Consider the following 14526-nt stretch of genomic DNA (forward strand, 5'->3'; position numbering starts at 1 on the left):
TCTATTCGTTGGCCATGAATTACTACACCTGTCTGAATTTCCCCTTACTTTTTTCAGCGCCTCTTCAATGTATACGTTAAAGATAACAGGGGATAGTGCGCAACCTTGCCGGACACCTTTCCGTATCTGCACCTCTTCTTGTTTTGTCCATCCACGGATAACTGCTGTCTCGTTTTTGTACAGGTTCCATATCATTTTTCTATCTTTATGGTCTATTCCTACTTTTTTGAGTACCTCAAACATCTTATCCATTTAACATTATCAAAGGCTTTCTCTACATCTACGAAAGCTATGTATGCTTTCAGGTTCTTATCTAGTCGTTTCTCTATTAGTTTTAGAGCAAATATTGCTTCTCTGGTTCCTCTATCTTTCCGGAATCCAAACTGGTCTTCGGAGAGTGTAGCTTCGACTTTTTGTTCTATGCGTTTTAGGATAATTGAGGTTAATATTTTAGAGGCGTGAGTAACTAGGCTGAGTGTCCTATAATTTTCACATCTTGTAGCATTTGCCTTCTTTGGAATGGGGACCATAATGTTTTTCTCAAAGTGTGATATTATTGTGAAAGTTTTTTTTTCTGGATGTTTGCGAATCGTGTAACCGAAGCGGGGTTTGAGTACCGTCCGGCATTCGCTGTCGGATCTAGAAAACCACCTAAACCACATCCAGGCTGGCTGGCACACCGACCCTCGTCGTTAATCCTCCGGACGGCAACCTTCTCGTCCTACAAGAGGCGAGGCGCACAGCTTTCCAGGTGGGTACGAGACTGTGACCCTACAACAAATACAATTGTATGTCATTAAATAGTTCAGTCATATCTCATTGAACTGATGATTATATATAGTCCGCTTCAACAAATTGTTAAATTTAATCGGGGCAAGGGATACGTTTTGAATGTTACATCTCTGGATCAATGCATAGGATGCACAACAGTCTCTAGGGATAGACTTACAGGAGATTACATGAACGGAAGCGTAGAACTATTAACTTTTCTGGGTATGGTGTAAGTTGCAGGATATTTGAGCGGCCTGTTCTGTATGTTAGGTATTGCAGTTATGCTGATTATGCAATATTTAGCGTTCTCATAAGTCTGTCAGTTTTTTTAGATTACTGCGAGCTATGTATCTTTCTTTCTTGTGTTCATCTGCCAAAAATTAAAATGTGCATTACGTGGTTGTAAAGTGAAGTTATTCTAAAATGAAACTCTGTATCCTGCATCTTTTATGGTCGAATGCTGGAAATTGAGAGATCAAAAAATAAATACGGAAAGTAGCCAGGTTGAAAGGTGTATCTTCAGTTGTTCCAGTGTGTTCAGAGTTGGAAAAAAGGATTATGCTGATACATTAGAAAAGCTCTTATTTTTTTTCATGTGTAGCTCGGCTGTCTATTGGAGGGAGATTAAGAATCCAAAAATTCTTGGTTGGACCCCTGATCACGCGTAATGCTTTTTACATCTTTTAATTTGAGAGAAACATCTGGTATTATTCATTGTAAAGTAATTGCCGTTAGTGTTTGATTTAAAGTTTCCCACGAAGACTGTAGTATTATTGGAAGATGGATCCGAAGTAAACGCAGATACCTTTTAATCGAATAAAAACTGCATTCGAGAAATGAAACTTTATTATAAGTGGACATTTGATGTTCTTTTAGTGAAGAACAATCAACTGAACTGAAATGAGACATTGTTTGACAGGATTTGGAAGAGGTTATTTGGGACATACGTTTTGCACTTAGAGAGATAGTGATAACAGGATGCTAAAGGTTAAGAAACATGCTTTCTTATTGTTAGTTCCAATTTTTGGTAAAGGAGCACATAAAAATTAACGTCTTGACCTATCAGACGTGATATAAAACCTCAATTTGTAAATGGTTCCTCCATGATTCACCCCTGCCATGTTGCCATGAGTGAAGGAGGAGCATATGCCAGTGACTGAAGTATTGGAAGGGTCAGCAAGCTAAGCAGTCAGGTGAAAGCTGTCTCAACTGACCTCGGCACTCTTTAGCGAAAGAAGAGTGTGAGAGGCCGTGGCTGTCGACGAGTATTTACTTTGGATAGGTCACTACGTGATACTGCAACATCTAAGTAGTTCTGTTGAGAATCACGTCGCCGCTGGTACACACCTAAAAATATCACTAGCACTTGTAATATAGACGAAGTAACATATGGTACTAATAAGAAAAGACATTTTATACTACTTCGTTTCTTAGACTGGGCGAACAGACTGCTAAAAGAAAGGTTATAGGTTGTACATTGTGACTTTCACTTGTGACATCTCTTTGTCCATGTACAACTTTCACTGTGTACAGGCTATATCAGATTTCCGCATCTAATCTTCAGCATTCTTCTGTAACACATGTCCGGAGCTTCTATTCTCGTTTTACTGTTTATCGTCCACGTTTCATTTCCATATAAGGATACACTGCAGACACATACATTAAGAACAGACTTTCTCATACTTAAATTGATATTTGATGATGATAAAGAATTTCCCATTTTCAGACAAGCTTAAGGTGCTATTTACTTACTGCCGTCAGTTATTTTACTGTTTGAGTAGCAAAACTTGTCTACTACTTTTATTGTCTCATTTCCTAATCTAATTCGATTGCACCTCTTTAATCTTATTTAACTTTTGTTGATGCTCATCTTAAAAACCTCTGTTCAAGATACTGTTCGTTCCATTCATCTTATCCTCAAGTTCCTTGCCGTCTCGGACAGAAATACGTCATCGGCAAACTTAAGTATTTTCATTTATTTCATGCCACCTGACCTTCATTACCTCCCACATTTCTCTTGATTAACTTCATTGCTTGCTATATGTATATAAGCTATTGTAAATAGCATTTCACTTTCTGTAATTTATCCATAATTACTTCAGTTTAAATGCGTGCATTTCGTCAGAACTTCTACTAGACCTAAAAATGTAACCTATTTTCAGTCTAATCTTAGAGTAGTTCCGCTTATTTTTACATTTCTCCTTAACCGGAATTGATCTGTACCTAGATCGGCTTCTAGCTGTCGTTCCATTCTTCTACATAATTCATGGTATTAATTTGAACATCACTTATGCTGATGGTTCGACTACATACCTGTCGGCACATGCCCCTTTTGTATGGGGATAATTGACTTGAAAAAGGCTATTCGCACGTTGGTCGAACTTTCTTGTATAACAAAAGAGATTTGAATCGCTAATAACTGCGAGACTAATGATGCGTAAACAGTGGTTGCGCCCACAGCGGATAGGTCGTCTCGACGTGTATGGCGCAGGATTTGTTTTGCTTGTAATTTCATCTTAAAGGCGGGTCCACACTTAGCGCGCCGCGCCGTGCTGCGCCGCGCTGCTGCACCCCGCGCACAGCTGAGTGCGCCGTCCGCGCCCCGCCGCGCCACTCCGAGGAGCGCACTGTGTTCCAGTTGGAGCGCGCGCACGGTCTGAAGATGGAGCGAGCCGAAGCCCCGTCTAAACTGAGCGCGCGCAAACGCGCCACTTCCTTTGATGATGTACCGACAAAAGCCGGGAAACTGCGCGGCGCGCCACGACGCGGCGCAGCGCGGTTCGCCGTCCACACTGAGCGCGCAGAGCCGCGCACAGCCGTTTTGGGCAGCGCGGCGCGCTCAGTGTGGACCCGCCTAGGCTAGGCGCAAATTGAGACGCGACGCGACCGGGACGCGACACGCGCCTGCGCCAGGTCGCACGGCGTTGTGGTTGAGGCACAGTTTCTCGCGCCGCGCGTCGCGCTTGCCTCGCTAGCATCGTGGGAAATTTGAGGAGGGGAGCGGAAAAGTAGCCCGGCCATATGCTCACATTGGAACGGCGCATATCAGCAGTGGTAGTATTGCCAACACGATAAATTTTGCCTTACTGTATACTGAATTTTATTGCCTTTGGGTAGTGTTTCGTTTTTCGCCATTTAAACGCTCCAGCTTTCTTCGTTAGCACGTTATACTTTTCTGTTATTTATATCTGCATTGTCCGCAGCTCGTGGTCGTGCGGTAGCGTTCTCGCTTCCCACGCCCGGGTTCGATTCCCGGCGGGGTCGGGGATTTTTCTCTGCCTCGTGATGACTGGGTGTTGTGTGATGTCCTTAGGTTAGTTCGGTTTAAGTAGTTCTAAGTTCTAGGGGACTGATGACCATAGATGTTAAGTCCCATAGTGCTCAGAGCCATTTGAACCATATACAGTGGCGGTCAAAATAATAGAGCCACCTGGCAAAGGTTTGGAATAAAGTGCACATTTATTACTAGACATGTTTGAACTATGATGGAAACCATTACAACCGAGTCACATTGTACTATAGTCAGTTATATAGATAACACAACACAAAATAATCAGTAATAATCAATAATATTCAAAAGAATACCAGACCACAGGGTCAAAAAAATAGAGCCAATTGAAACAAATATATTGTACTTGATCTCAGTCTTATGAAACGTACAGGAACAGTCTTTTTTGCATAGGACTGCATTAGTACTTCGTGGGGTAACACTTATTTTTGAGGATTGCCCTGCACCTCTTACCCATAGAGTCTACTAAACGCCTGCATTCGTCACAACTGATCGCATACCAGGCTCTCTGGATTTCTTCCCACAGTTTTTCTGAGGATGTAGCTTTTGAGCGGTCAATTCTCTTGTCTAAGATCTCCCATAAGTTCTCAATGGGTGATGCGTCAGGGGACTGAGGTAGCCACTCTAATACTTCGATATTGTGCTCTTGAACAAACTGCCTTATGATCCTTGCAGTATGCTTTGGATCGTTATCGTGCTGAAATTTCCATTTCAGCGGCATTTCCTCTTCAGCATAAGGCAGCATCACATTTGCCAAGATGTCTTTGTACATTTCTGCGTTCATTATGCCGTTGATACGGTGTATTGGACCAATGCCGTACCACGAAAAACATCCCCATACCATAACACTCCCGCCACCGTATTTCACAGTTTTTAAAGTGTACTTGGGATTAAATTCCTGGTTTGGTGGGCGGCGCACATAGACTTTTCCGTCTGAGGCAAACCTATTAAACTTGGATTCATCGGACCAAAGGATGTTCCTCCACCAAGTATTAGGTTTTTGTTCATTTCTCCGGGCAAAGGCTAACCTTTTCCGAACATTAGCTTGTGAAACATGTGGCTTCTTTCTTGCAATGCGCCCATTCAATTTTGCATATCTCAGTCGTCTTTGAATCGTTGAGGTTGATGGTTGAACATCATGTTCGTCGCTAAACAAAATGGCTTTCAGTCGTGGTGTTGACAAAAATGGGTCTTTCTTCACTTCCCTAGTGATGAGTCTGTCTACGCGAGGAGTAGTTACACGAGGTCGCCCCCTGTTCTCCACCTGCGGCTTTGTTTGTTTTGACCGTCTCATGGCGTTCTGGACTCGTTTTCGCGAAACGTGCAAGACATTGGCTATTTTATTCATGGACATCCCACTTTTGAACATCCGTAACATTACTATACGCTCATCTTCACTGGTATGCTTTGCTCTGCCCATCTAGACGAATGTAAACAAAACCACACGTCAATTTACATACAAAACAACTGCATAAAAATCAATTTAAAGGCACATGTGTAAAGCGGTTGTATTATTTTGACCCATAAGATTCTTACCTTTATGCCTCTTTTCACACGTCTAGCTCAAACGCTTCCTTTCGGACGACTAAAGATAGCAGCAACGTCTTCCCTGATGTTGTCTACAAGGGACTGACAACACGGCACTCGTGGCGATTTCGCGAACTAATAGATATCCTAGTTCTTAATCTCGTCAATAGAGGTGGCTCTATTATTTCGACCGCCACTGTATCTTCATAGTTTTGTTTTGTTTTTCTTCTGTCAAGAAAAATGTATACTTCCGTAACTGATGAGGCATTGGCCGCTGGAATCATGTGATTAGGAATCAAGGCAGGAAAGTAAAGCAAGGTTATATTCTCGCTGCTTAGTAAGCTAGCATATCTGTACGATCTGTTACAAAAATGTAGAAAGGGATAATCTCCACAGGTGTGATCCCTTTGTTCTTGTGGTAAAAAGCGCCCAAGATCTGAAGTATAAAAGTATCACTGTGATTACTCTGATATGGATGTGATAATGTAATACGACACACTGTACTACATGCATGTGAACAACATATTTCCACTGGAAGCTAGAAACAGTCGAAAAGCAGTCACAAATACCAATGTTTTAATTGGTTCGCCTTGATGAGAAAAAGTATTTCAATTGTTATATGGACATTATCAGCATTAATAAACTAATTATACAACAACAGGCTACACAAATGAAGAAAATGGTTGGTAGTATTACGAAAGTAGGAATATCCTAAAAGAGCGTTATGATTAGATATATTTAATTTGTTGAAATGTGCTGCTGACAAAGGCAGACCTACTTTCATGACGATGTTTTTCGAACTCCATCTCACAAGGCACACATAGCTAGCTTGTGCATTCCTGTCACGCGCATTATCCTTCGCTGCTGACAATACACTGACCATTGTGTTGTGCGACAGATCAATTGTTTATTTTTCTCAATAACTATTTTATTCGCGATCACGCATTGTCAGTTTGGCAAGCCCTAGGTGAGTAAACAGTATCTGGCATGTGCCTATCATTCCGCCTGAAGGAACGCTCGTCATTATTTTAATACTGCTCAGATCAAGAGAAGGAATAAAATCCTTTGGTAAGTTTCCATTCCCGTCGCTCAGTGTTAAAAATACGATGGGTTACGGGGATTCCACCAAAATTCCAACAGAATTGCCAATCTGTTTTTGTGTGAGTTGTTAACCTTTTCTGATTCGAAGAAGCATCACCATTTATGAGTAAAGGCCACATTTCTCTTGGTGACTGGTTTAATTGTACTTCCTTTGTCACAATGTAATTTGCCAAACTCATCTCACAGCAGCTATTTAGACAGTATTCCGAAACGTAGGGCCTCATTAAACAAGTAATTGGCAATTACAGAGCTCAATAGCTTACGAAAAACCTCATAGTATCGGTTTGCAGCAACATAAAAGAAGAAATTTCATGTTTATTTTCATACTAGGAAGCTCTTGTTTCGCTAGCTTTCGATAACTCTTAAAAAATTAGTCACTGGAGTGAAATAAATAAAAAAAAGATGTATAAGTAGTGATATATCGCCATAGATAAAGTTCCGTGTGTTTAATAATTGGCAAAACACTCTCCTCCTTGTGTGTTATCATTCGCCAAACTTTCGTTTCGATGTCTGGAGCGGTTTAGGAGATACGAGAGATGTTGCGTGTATTTCATTCTCGCGGGCGTGAGATCGGAAGTGAGCGCGCTACATGGGACCCATTTTCTCGAGATCGGAGGCAGGTAGAGATCTCCTCCCAAGTCTAAACAAAAATTCAGCATGTTAGCTAAATTTCATACGCAGCAACATATGGTGTAATACGCACCAAACGCAAAATCATAGCGACCCTTAATTTTCGTTGCAAACTTTTGAGTTTTGCTTAGTGCCTTACTAAAATGTGTACATCACAATAAGGATGGTCATTAGCGAGGTGAAGGGCACGAAGCTGACACATAACGCTACAAGTAAGGCAAAAATCATATATTTTCAGAGAATAGTTTCTGTAAAATCGTTTGAGAAAGATAGAGGTTCCGCGCGCTTCGGTTCAGTCAGCGCAGAGCGTCGCCAGTCGGCGCGTGCGAAGTATTGGTGTACGCGTCGCAATATGCGCTGCACCCGCGTGACCGTGCGGCACGTGCGTGTCGCGCTGTAGTTTCGTGTCACGTCACACGTGCTATACGCTTCTCAATTTGCGCCTAGCCTAACAGTATAGGCACATCCGCGTGACTGTTTCGAATTGGCTTTCTGTAAGGCTAGGCGCAAATTGAGAAGCGTATAGCACGTGTGACGTGACACGAGACTACAGCGCGACACGCACGTGCCGAACGGGTCGCGCGGGTGCAGCGCAAATTGCGACGCGTACACCATACCTCGCACGCGCCGACTGCCGACACTCTGCGCTGACAGAACCGAAGCGCGCGCAACCTGTTATCTTTCTCAAACGATTTTACAGAAACTATTCACTGAAAATATATGATTTTTGCCTTACTTGTAGCGTTATATGTCAGTTTCGTGGCGACGTGCCCATCACCTCGCTAATGACCATTCTTATTGTGATGTACACATTTTAGTAAGACACTACGCAAAACTCAAAAAGTTTGCAACGAAAATTAGGGGTCGCTATGATTTTGCGTTTGGTGCGTATTACACCATATGTTGCTGCGTATGAAATTTAGCTAATACGCTGAATTTTTGTTCAGACTTGGGAGGAGATCTCTATCTGACTCCGATCACGAGAAAATAGATCCCATGTAGCGCGCTCACTTCCCATCTCACGCCCGCGAGAATGAATACTCGCAACATCTCTCATATCTCCTAAACCAGTCGAGACATCGAAACGAAAAGTTTGGCGAATGATAGCACACAAGGAGGAGAGTGTTTTGCCAATTCTTAAACACACACAGCTTTCTTATCTATGGCGATATATCTGTACTTACACTTCCCTTTTTATTTATTTCACTCCAGTGACTGTAATTTTTTAAGAGTTATCGACAGCTAGCGAAACAAGAGTTTGCTAGTATGAAAATAAACATGAAATTTCTTCTTTTATGTTACTGCAAACCGACACTATGAGGTTTTTCGTAAGCTATTGAGCTCTGTGATTGGCAATTACTTGTTTAATGAGGCCCTCCGTTTCTGAATTCTGTCTCAATAGCTGCTGTGAGATGAGTTTGGAAAATTACACTGTGGCAAAGGAAGTACAATTAAACCAGTCACCAGGATAAATGTGGCCGTTACTCAAAAACTGTGATGTTTCTTCGATTGACAAAAGGTTAACAACTCACACAAAAATAGATTGCCAATTCTGTTGGAATTTTGGTGGAATCGCCGTAACCCATCGTATTTTTAACACTGAGCGACTGGAATGGAAGCTCACCAAAGGATTTTATCCTTCTCTTGATCTGAGCAGTATTAAAATAATAACGAGCGTTCCTTCAGGCGGAATGATAGGCACATACCAGATACTGGTTACTCACCGATGGCTTGCCAAACTGACAATGTGTGATCGCGGATAAAATAGTTGTTATTGAGAAAAATAAACAATTGATCTGTCGCACAACACAATGGTCAGTGTATCGTCAGCAGCGAAGGATAATGCGCGCGACAGGAATGCACAAGCTAGCCATGTGTGCCTTGTGAGTTGGAGTTCGAAAATCTTTGTCATGAAAGTAGATCTGCCTTTGTCAGCAGTACATTTCAACATATTAGGATATTCCTACTTTCGTAATAATACCGACCATTTTCTTCATTAGGGGAAGCCTGTTGTATAATTAGTTTATTAATGCTGATAATATGCTTGCAACAATTGAAATGCTTTCTCTCATCACAGTGAACCAATTAAAACATTGTTATTTGTGATTGCTTTTCGACTGTTTCTAGCTTGCGGTCGAAATGTGAGGTTCACATGCATGTAGTATATTATTACATCCATATCAGAGTAATCACAGTGAGACTTCTATACTTCAGATCTTGGACTCTTTTTACCAGGAGCACAAAGAGATCACACCTGTGATTATCCCTTTCTAAATTTTTGTAACAGATCTTACAGATACGCCAGCGTACTAGGCAGCGAGAAGATAACCTTGTTTTACTTTCCTGCCTTTATTCTTAATCACATGATTTTATAATATTCCTTGCTTCCTCATTCACTACCCTCTGTCACTTCTTGCGATCTGAAAACATCGCGGAGGCATATGATACAATTCCAGCGTCCAATGGATCATCAGTTACTGAAGTATGCATTTTTCTTGACAGAAGAAAAACAAAACTATACAGATATAAATAACATAGAAGTATAATGTACTAACGAAGAAAGCAGGAGCGTTTAAATGGCAAAAAGGAAACACTACCCAAAGGCAATAAAATTTAGTACACAGTAAGGCAAAAGTTATCGTATTGGCAATACTACCACTGCTCATATGCGTCGTTCCGATGGGAGCATATGGCCGGGCTACTCTTCCGCTCCCCGCCTCAAATTTCCCACGGTGCTAGCGAGGCACGCGCGACGTGCGGCGCGAGAAACTGTGCCTCAACCACAACGCCGCGCGACCTGGCGCAGGCGCGTGTCGCGTCCCAGTCGCGTCGCGTCGCAATTTGCGCGGCCCCATTTGAATCTGTGATGTTACAAAAAGGCGCGCTGCGCTGCGTCGCGCCGCACGCGCTATACGCGTCTCAATTTGCGCCTAGCCTTTAACGGAGTGATCGGTACCTCCGACCACGAGTTTGTTATAACATTGTTGATTCATTGGTGTCAAATGAAAGTTTAATATAAATAGAAAGTTATTTAACAAGTGCAGTAGATATGTCATTAGAAACTGCCTGAGGAGTCAGCAACAATTACCATGGAAGGTAATAAGGAATGGCAAAGAACTACGATGCTTCTTCGTCAATATTAGGAAAAGTGCGAAACCAGAGAGCTGCATTCATAGCAAGACCAACCATTTGCTGAAAAACAAAAGCTGTATATATAAGGTGTACAACATTTCTTCCGCCGTTTGCCGATAGGTGGCGACAACGGTAAGTAGCTGTCGAAACAAATCGCAGACGTCAGGCAGTTAGCTTGGACCTCGGTCAACATAACCTCACTCAATCATTAGCCGATTTGTGTCTGCATCATAAGTTGTTCTTGAGTGAAAATGTCGATTTACGAGCCTAATTCTCGTCATTTGCGGGAGGTGTTACTGTTTTGTTTAAATATGAAGAAAACAGCGGCTGAGTCTCGTCGAATGCTCTCAAGTACCTATGGTAAGGACGCTATTAGTGAAGGAACATGTCGTGAGTGGTTTCAACGCTTCAAGAACGGCGGTTTTAACGTCGTAGACCGGCATAGTGGTGGAAGAGAGAATGTTTTCGAAGATGCAGAATTGGAGAGATTGCTGAGTGAAGACTCCCGTCAAACTCAAGAAGAATTGGCACGGTTAGTGGGAGTGACACAGCAAGCCATTTCAAAACCTCTCAAGGCTATGGGCATGATTCAGAAAGAAGGAATTTGGGTCCCGTGTGAGCTGAAATCAAGAGACGTTGAACGGCGTTTGTGTGTTTGTGAACGGTAGCTTCAGAGACAAAAAGGGAAGGGATTTCTGCATCCCATTGTGACCGGGGACGAAAAATGAGTTCATTACGATAACCCTAAACGCAAAAAATCATGGGGATATCCCGGCCATGCCTCCACGTCGACGGCCAAACCGAATATTCATGCTCTGCATTTGGTGGGACCAGCTCGGCGTCGTGTACCATGAGGTGTTAAAACCAAGTGAAACAATCACAGGTGCTCGTTATCGAACGCAATTAATGCGTTTGAGCAGAGCATTAAAAGACAAACGGTCGCAATGCAGCGAGAGGCACGATAAAGTGATTTTGCAGCACGAGAACGCTTGACTCCACGTTGCAAAAGAGGTCAAAACGTACTTGGAAACATTAAAATGGGAAGTCCTACCCCACCCGCCGTATTCTCCAGACATTTCTCCATCTACCACCTGTTTAGATCAATGGCGCATGGCCTGGCTGACCAACACTTCCGATCTCATGAAGAAGTCAGAAATTGGATCGATTCGTGGATCGCTTCAAAAGATAAACAATTTTTTCGACGCCGGATTCGTACACTGCCCGAAAGATGGGAGAATGTAGTGGCCAGCGATGGAAAATAAGTTGAATGATACATGTGTAACCAATTTGTTTCATTAGAGCCTCATTTGTTGGGGAAAAAACGGCGGAAGCAAAGTTGTACACCTTGTACTTAAAACAAATATTAAGCTAGGAGAGTGTTCATTGAATTCCAAAGTGAGTTATTACCTGCGGAGTTGTCTAAAATCCAGAAAGTTTTGATTATACGTATAATCAGTCAGCGTAGCAAAGTCATCCGTGCATATACTCGTTTATCGCGACAACACCGGAACTGCATATGATCGAAGGGCGAAACATCACATTCCGGCTTTCGAAACTTGCACCTGTGATAACGCAATGTCCTACGTTCAACTTCTGCACGAATAGAAATTGAGCGCCGACTTGAATAACTTAAATACTCTATGCTATAGGACCTGATGAAAGGGTGCACTATAGATTTTATGTTTAATATGTTGAGGAAATGGCCCGTTTTCTAACATGAATTTATCCGTACGTCGCTGGAACAACGGATCATGAATGTGACTAGAAAAGACACTTGTCTTTCCAGAAGGGGTTGCAATACTGAAGTGAACAACTGTATATTTTACTGACGTCGATTTCATGTAGAATTAGAGCACTTACTTTGCGTAGTGTTTGACTCCTGGAGACGAACAACTCCAGTGAAGGAATCAACGTGGTTTCCGCAAGCATCAGTCGTGTGAAACGCAGCATTTTGTGGTAATTAACGAGATGCTGAAGGCGGTAGATAGCGCTGCTCAGGTGGATGGCGCGTTTCTTAATTTTATAAAGCCGTGGGTACAGTTCCTCAGTGCCACCTGGTAAACAAAATAGCTGTGTACGGAATACTCTATACAACTGTGTTTAGAACTCAATCTGGTGTTCTTGTAGTCAGTAGTCAAGGTGACGTCGGGTGTACTTAAAAGATCGAATGTTATGAAATGCAGAAAGACTGTAGATGATTAATGTCCGATCCAGATGTTGGCAACTAATTCACAACGTAAAGAAATATAGTGTAATTTGCGTAAATATCAGTTATTGTTTGCCTGCGCGATCGTCGCTCCATCATTGGCATAAATAGCAACCTAGGAATTGCTTTCTGGCCCGATTTTAAGTGGAAAATCTAACCGCGAGGAAGGCGTATGCCAGACTCACATTTATTCGAAGAATTCTGAAGATACGTTGACACGAGCCATAAAAATGGCATATATCCGACGGTATATCCTTGACAGTATTTTCCAGAAACATGTAGCCACATGCACAACAACATAGCGAGCCGCTATTGTCCAGCTTTGATTACGGCAATACATTTCCGGACCAGGAGGTTTTACAAGAGGCCACACTGCTTCCACAAAATGGACGAATGATAGCTAGTGGAAGTGGGTGCGGCTCTACTGCTTTTGCATCACACGAGGAATAAAGTTAGGAATAACAGGAGAAATAGGTGTGTGGATGCGTTCTTTTTTAACTAGGCAGGATGCTTCAGAAATTTAACTCTTTAACTGATGTTGGACACACATTTCCACGATTACGAATCTCTTGTACAAGCAGTTGGTTCAGTTCGAGAATTTCTGAAAACTATACAAATATGAGAGAATGTATACCAGTTACAAGCAGACTGGTGATCAGCCTTCGGTTTTTAGCTACTGGTGATTTATATAGAAATTTAACATACCTCTCTAAAATGCACTATTCATCTATAAGCAGTTTAGAAGCAACGCGGAAACTCGCGTGATAAAGCTTACAACTGAATCAAACTTGATTCCGGTCTCATCGGCAACAACGTGCATGCTTTTTCAGACTTTGAACTTTGTAAACATTCTTTCTACGCTTCGTAGCTCTGGTCGTAGATAAATCGCATATATGAAATTCATAGTTCTCTCGTTTGTCCACTCCACCATTGCTGTACGCAACCACCTAACAACAAACAAAAGCTAACAAAATAGGCGACTATAAGCACGCGTGGAAACCCTCGCGTAAAAGCGAATCGATTTTATTTTCGCTCACACATGACTGCAGTACCACCGGTGAGCGAAGTAGGAAAGCGAGGTGACAGTGAGAGGGAACCATTTAGAGGCAAGGGCAAAAATTGTCCTGCTATACGAAATATTCTCAACCCTTGATGGACAACATCGACAATCTGTCGGCAATAGATCTGCAACATCAGCAATATTGTCCGGCCATTTCGCAAAATTGTTGTGTATTGCAGCCACAATGCAGCAATTTTGACGGAAACGCTATTGCGGCCAAACATTGACCTACAATATGGCCCACGTAAACGCATCTAAGGAAATGCAGTTCCACGTGATACTAACCCTCGTTCGACCTATTGAGTGTTGTTCCATCAGTCTGTGACCCGTGGGTTAATGGAAGAGAAAGGGAAAATTGAAAGAAGAGCATCATTCATATACGGTTTGGTTAGCATGAGTTTGTCACGGAAATGCTCAAGAAAGTGCAGTGAGAGACCTTTACAAGAGTGGCGTTGTGCATTGCGGAGAGCCTTAGTCAAAACTCTGAACGCCCATTTCATCAAAATTACATATTGCATAACGATCTTGCTGCTAAACACTAGATAATTCAAAGCCCATAAGACGGGCAGCTGACTTTCTTTCCGTGGACCAGCCCCAAATGAAGTAGGAAGTGCAAAAAAGACTGGCACACTATGAACTCTTTGCCACATACTGTAAAATGACTTTACTTCTCCGACTCTTTAACCCCTGGTGGTAATAATTGATTCTGATCTGGCTCTTTCTCTAGGTTCTGCTTTCTTTGGTGTACACTTTTATCCATTGACTTTACGTGAAATTTTCGGCTGTAGTACATTTTGGTCCTCTATTGAG

At 42.2% G+C, this 14526-nt stretch overlaps 1 protein-coding gene across 1 annotated transcript in view; it reads left to right on the top strand.

The window, feature by feature from the left end:
- Positions 1–14526, top strand: part of LOC126249687 (lissencephaly-1 homolog) — a 202622-nt gene that overhangs the window by 19380 nt on the left and 168716 nt on the right. The window lies entirely within an intron of this gene.

This window comes from Schistocerca nitens, chromosome 1, assembly GCF_023898315.1.
Source record: "Schistocerca nitens isolate TAMUIC-IGC-003100 chromosome 1, iqSchNite1.1, whole genome shotgun sequence".
NCBI classification, from domain to species: Eukaryota; Metazoa; Arthropoda; class Insecta; order Orthoptera; family Acrididae; genus Schistocerca; species Schistocerca nitens.